The sequence below is a fragment of the Eupeodes corollae genome, chromosome 3, assembly GCF_945859685.1.
Source record: "Eupeodes corollae chromosome 3, idEupCoro1.1, whole genome shotgun sequence".
Classification (NCBI taxonomy): Eukaryota; Metazoa; Arthropoda; class Insecta; order Diptera; family Syrphidae; genus Eupeodes; species Eupeodes corollae.
This window is the reverse complement of record NC_079149.1, coordinates 84,878,325-84,884,309: the sequence shown is the minus strand read 5'-3', so window position 1 is coordinate 84,884,309 and position 5,985 is coordinate 84,878,325.

The window sequence follows — 5,985 nt, the reverse complement described above, 5'->3', positions numbered from 1 at the left end:
GCCGGTATACGAGTATAGCTTCTGAAATGTTGCAGCTAGTGCAGAAAGTGCCAATTGGGAGTAATTAAGGACGATCATTGTATGCTTCTTTTTTTTAAATACATAACCGAAATACTAAGAAATTGTACCATAGAAAATAAGGTAGGTACGTATTTTTGAACTTACTCATAGTTTTAATTTTTCAAAACATTGTTTTTAGTTGAAACGAGGCAGGCTAAGTGAGTTAGAAAATAAAGAGAGGGGGTTTAAAAAATGTTTCGGAGAACATTGGTTTTGAATACCTGAATACTGCAATATCAGGGAAATACATAGTTTGTTAAGGCAGTCTACATTCGTGCAGTACGGCTAAAGACCGAATTTCTAAACTTGACACTACGATCGAAATTGGGCTAAAGGGGATACACTCCTGGAGGCACGAGTATTACTTACTGACTGAAGGTGGCGCTACAGTCCGGACGGACCTGGGCCTCAACCAACATGCGTCGCCAGCCAGCTCGGTCCCTAGCTAGCTGCCTCCAATTTCGCACCCCAAGTTGGTTGAGGTCTTCACCCACCTGAGTGCGCCACCTGAGTCGCGGTCTTCCTCTACTGCGCCGTCCCTCGGGATTGGATTCGAAGACCTTCCAGGCTGGAGCGTTGATGTCCATCCGCTCTACATGACCTAGCCATCTAAGCCGTTGGACCTTAATTCTGCTAACTAGGTCAGTGTCGCTGTACAGCCCGTACAGTTCGTCCTTATATCTTCTCTTCCATTCTCCATTTATGCGTACGGGACCAAAAATCACCCGAAGAATTTTTCTCTCGAAGCATCCTAAGACGCTCTCATCTTTCTTTGACAGGGTCCAGGCCTCAGCGCCATAAATGAGAACCGAAATGTTGAGTGTCTTACAGATGGTGATTTTAGATGCTCGAGAGAGGACTTTACTTCTCAATTGCCTTCTAAGTCCAAAGAAGCAGCGATTTGCAATAGTTGTTCTCCGTTTGATTTCAGCGCTGGTGTCGTTGTCTGAATTTATAGCGGTGATTAGTTAGGCAAAGTCCTTAACTTCCTCAAAGTTATAGCTGTCCATGCTGACGTTTTGTCCAAGACGTCGTTGTTCAATATCCTTTTTTGATGAAAACATGTACTCGGTCTTGCCCTCATTTACCACTAAACCCATCTTCTTCGCTTCCGTTAATGCTCAAAAACGCTCCACTGACTTTACGCTTTGATCTTTCAATTATGTCAACACCATCTGCGTATCCCAGTAATTGGATGGACATTTGGAAGATTGTGCCTCTAGTGTTGACGCTTGAGTTTTGCACGATTCTTTCCAGAACGATATTGAAGAAGTCGCATGACAGTACATGGCCTTGTCTAAAACCTTTTTTGAAATTAAATGCATCGGTGAGATCTTTTCCGACCTTGATAGTGCATTCTCCATCGTCATTCTCCACAAACGGATAACATTGACAGGGATGCCAAAACTAGACATTGCTCTGTAGAGCTCTTCCCTATGGATGCTGTCATACGCGGCTTTCAAATCGATAAAGAGATGGTGGGTATCGATTTGAGGCTCCTGGGTTGTTTCCAAGATCTGCCGTAGTGTGAATATTTGGTCGATAGTGGACTTTCCTGGTCTGAAGCCACACTGATAAGGACCTGTCAGGTTGTTGACGAACGGCTGCAGACGTTAGCATAAAACGGCAGAAAAGATCATATATGCAATGTTAAGGAAAGTGATGCCTCGGTAGTTGGCGCAATTTAGAGGATCTCTTTAATTATGTATCGGGCACACTATGCTGAAATTCTACTCATCGGGCATGCTTTTTTCCGACCATATTTTGCAGATGAGTTGGTGCATGCTCCCTACCAAGTCAATGCCTGCTGCTTTCAATAGTTCGGCATTGATGCTGTCAGCTCCAGCAGCTTTGTTTGACTTCAGTTTAAGTATAGCTATCTTCACTTCGTCGAGGTCGGATAGGCGGAATTGTTGATCTGCGTCACCTAGTTTGAGTGATTCTATCTCCCTTACAGTGGAATTCGGTTCTTCATCGCCGTAATATAATTTGTAGAAGTGGTCTTTCCATAATCTCAACATAGACTGCGTTTCTACTACGATGTTCCCCTTATCGGTTCGTGGCTCGTACCCTTGGGAGGTTTTTTTTACCTTTTGGTAAAATTTACGAACCTCATTCTTATTGTGACATCCCTCTATCTCCTCAATCGCGCGCTTCTCATGCTCTCTTTTTTCCATCTAAGAAGCCGGTGTTCGCCTCTCCTCTTCTGCTCGTAGAGCTCGCGAGCAGCTCTGGTCATTTTGAGCAGCGCCGTTTTGTATGCCTCTTGTTTCACTAGTTGCGCTTGCCGTCATTTTTGTCGTCAAACCAGGGGTTTCGCTGTGGTGGCCGTGTGAAACCAAGTTCTTCCGAAGCGGCATCTCTAATGGCTGCAAGGAAATGTTGCCACTGGTTTTCAATGCTTAATGTAGGCAGCATAGGACTCCTTAAGAGGCTACTAGAGACTGGTTCGGAAAAGGACATGGCAGTCTCTTCCGATTTTAGCCGTCTAACCGGGATATCCGTATCCGTACCCGTACCTAGGCTACAACAAGGTAGTGGTCTGAGTCAACGTTGGCCCCTCGGAAAGTTTGGATATCCTGTATACTGGATAAGTGTAGTGCGTCGACCGCAATGTAGTCAATCTGGTTGACAGTTGATTGATCAGGAGATTACCATGTCCCCTTGTGGATATTAAGATGTTTGAACTGCGTACGATCAGCCTGAATCCGTTGTCGGAGGTGGTGTCCTGCAGGTGGTGATTGTGCCACCAAAGATGTCTTTTCTTCCCAGCTTGGCGTTATAGCCAGGCACTGCTCATAAGTCTTGTCCAAGAGATCGTGGTCAAGTAGTCACCCCGACGGCACAACCCCCAACCTGGAAGGCCAGATCCTTAGTATAAATCCAAGGACGAGGAGCCAGATTAACCGCTCCTTACAGACCTGGGCTCCGAATAAGTCGTAGAAGCCTTATAAGCTGTTCACTAAGTAGTTCAACCTTAATGGAATTGTAGACGCCTCCGTTGATTCCGTCTCGGGAATTCGTCCGCTGCCGTCTGGATAAGGACAGGTGGCTTAGTGGAAACACCCCTCCGCCCTTTCTCGTTTGCTTCTCAAAACAACTTTCAACTGGGGTTAGTACCCAATCTCCACTTGAGGTACAAGGCAATTTATGTTCACCGCGGGAAATTGAAAGTAGTAGTTCATAGACAGAGGTGGGTTTTGAGAAAAACCTGTGGACGCTTATGTCTTTTTGAATGCACATGTCTACCATTTGAACATTGGCACGAGTATTACGGATGAATTGATTGAGGGAAGGAATTTAAAAGCCTATTTCTTTAGAGCATAATCCGCTAAAATAACCATAAAAAATGAATGATCTACGTTCAATGCTGCACCAGGTCCTCTCTTTTGTACGTTTATTAGTCTCATAGATAAGAGCAAGATCAGATGTCGAAAAAAGCTTAAAAGCTCTTTGTTTCACCTTATGAAACCCAAACTCGGCATTTTGGCGACATAGTGTTTTTGAGGTGTTTCCTTGATGGAAGTACCACTCATGGATAGTGGTAAATTATGTTTTAACGATATTAGGTAGCATTGAATTCTCCACGGATTAAATTTAACTCGGTTTTTGATTCTTGATTTAATAATGCTATTTGGGTCAAAATGTAATCAATGGAAGATAACTTGGAGATCCACATAGGAAGAGCAGGGTTGTAATTCTAAAAAGGAATATGGAAAGGTCAGCATACTATCGAAACGTATTGCGAAGCAGGTAAGTAGATTAGGAGTTACAGTTCGAATATCATTGATAAAAATGAAAAAACACCAGAATTTATTTTGTGTTTGCCAGAATTGAATTCATATAATACTTCTGGTATCGAATGGTCCTCAAGGAAATTTTTAACCAACGAAGAAGGGTTTTAATTATCTGCTCAAATTCGAAAAATTTGATCTAATAAAATTGTTTAGACGACAGATTTCGCCTTTTTCTATCGAAAACTGTTTAAGCACAAATGGTTAAGTGTTTATTTCATAGTTTTGTAAGTCATGTGAAATCTAACAAACCATGACAATTTTTCGAACAATTTATAAGACATGTACATATTATTCGTATTCCAACTGAATATTGAAGAAAGATAGAGTTGGAAAGAATTGATTAGCGATTTTCTCCTTCGTTAATCGCGTTCGGTGCTTTCGATGAATTAATGACATAAGCAAGGTTTCGCAAGTTGGCGACAAATTTTCTAGTCTCTTCCAGATATTTATATGCAAGCATCATAAAATCGCTTTATCAAAAATGAAGGAATATAAAGAATTACTTTTTGATACAAAATTGAAAAATTAAAGAAAACAAACCTTATTGAACAAATTTAATTTGCAATTTCTAGATAAAGACATTCTGGCTTCCTTGCCATATGAAATAATATGCTTTACGACATCTTCCCGTACCTATCAAATATGCATACAAAATTTCATAAAAATCGATCGAGCAGTTTCGTAGAAGTTAGATTACGATCGCAAACACCGTCACATAAAATTTGTATACAAAAGACAAGACATTTCTTATCTCTGCGATTTTATTCAAAGAATTAAAAATTTCAATACATCGATCGTTAAAGATCAAAAATTTTGATCAAAAAGAAGACATTTTTAGCATTATCATCCATAAACATATTGTTTTACAAAATACTTTGTCTATGAATTAATCAAAATTATCACCGTCTATTTTCTCCTTAAGCTTCAATGATAAAATTCAGCATCCGCAGCAACAATCTGTTAAATGCAGTCATAAATTATTTGTCAACAGCCATCATCAACTCAGCTACATTAGCTGCCCCCAGTTGAGATTCATATAGGCAGGTAATGGCAACGATGCCAAACCCAACCGAACACCATTAATAGTTCCAACAAGATCCAGTATAAACCTTTTAAAAGAAATAATTAGCTCTTCAGTGAACTCATAAATATTTAACGCAGGTTAGTGGTCAGATTACAAGATGCCTTGACCAGTACGAAGTCAGGGACCGTTTCTGTCACGTCCGTCGCGTCGTCGTCGTCGCATCGTGTTGTCATCGACTATATTGTTGTGGTTCACGTAAAATCATTATGACAAGCAACCATCACATCACATCACATAGCCAATACCATCATTGTTGGACATCATTTTGTGGACGCAGCACGGCCACCAATATAATAGTTTTAAAGTATTTGAAAAATCTGTTCAAAAATGTTGCTCCTTCCGCAGTATCTCCACTCTTGTCCTTCCTGTCCTGCAGAAATTGCTTTTTCTCTTCATTAATTTTACTCTGTCTTGTTGTTCGATTCGGTTTGGTTTTGTGTTAAGAGTTTTTGTCCAAAAGCTAAACGGCGCGGCGGCGGTTATTCGACGACCGACCGAGCGATCGACCGCGACCTAAGAACAACTGCTCAGCATCATCATCAGCATCGTCGTCATAATCTTATGGAAGCTACGCTTCTTCCATCTTCCCATTGAGTTGCATTTCTTTGGCTTGTCTGTAAAAACATTGTTTTGTTCTCTGTAAAGAGCAGTACCTGCTGAAGACATCCAGAAGATCATGAAAACTCCTGTTTATAACAACTATTTGATCAGACTCAAAAATATCATCAAAAGAACTTGTCTTACAGCAGCCCAAGCACATTACTCTTCGTGATGAACTGAGAAACAAAATCAGGGTTGCCACCAAGAAATTTAAAAATTTATCAATTTATATGAAATTTTAAACGATTTAGTATCATTTTAAGCAACTTACACATCGTGATTTAGATAATTTTAAACGGTTTTCACATCTTTCTATTTTTTAACATTTTGCTGAGGTTAACATCACGGAATGGCTTCTTTAACTTTTATCAATTTTCTAAAGTCATAGATGGCATTTGTCATCAAGCTAGAAAACATGCATTGGGAATTTTCAAGGTTTTAGAC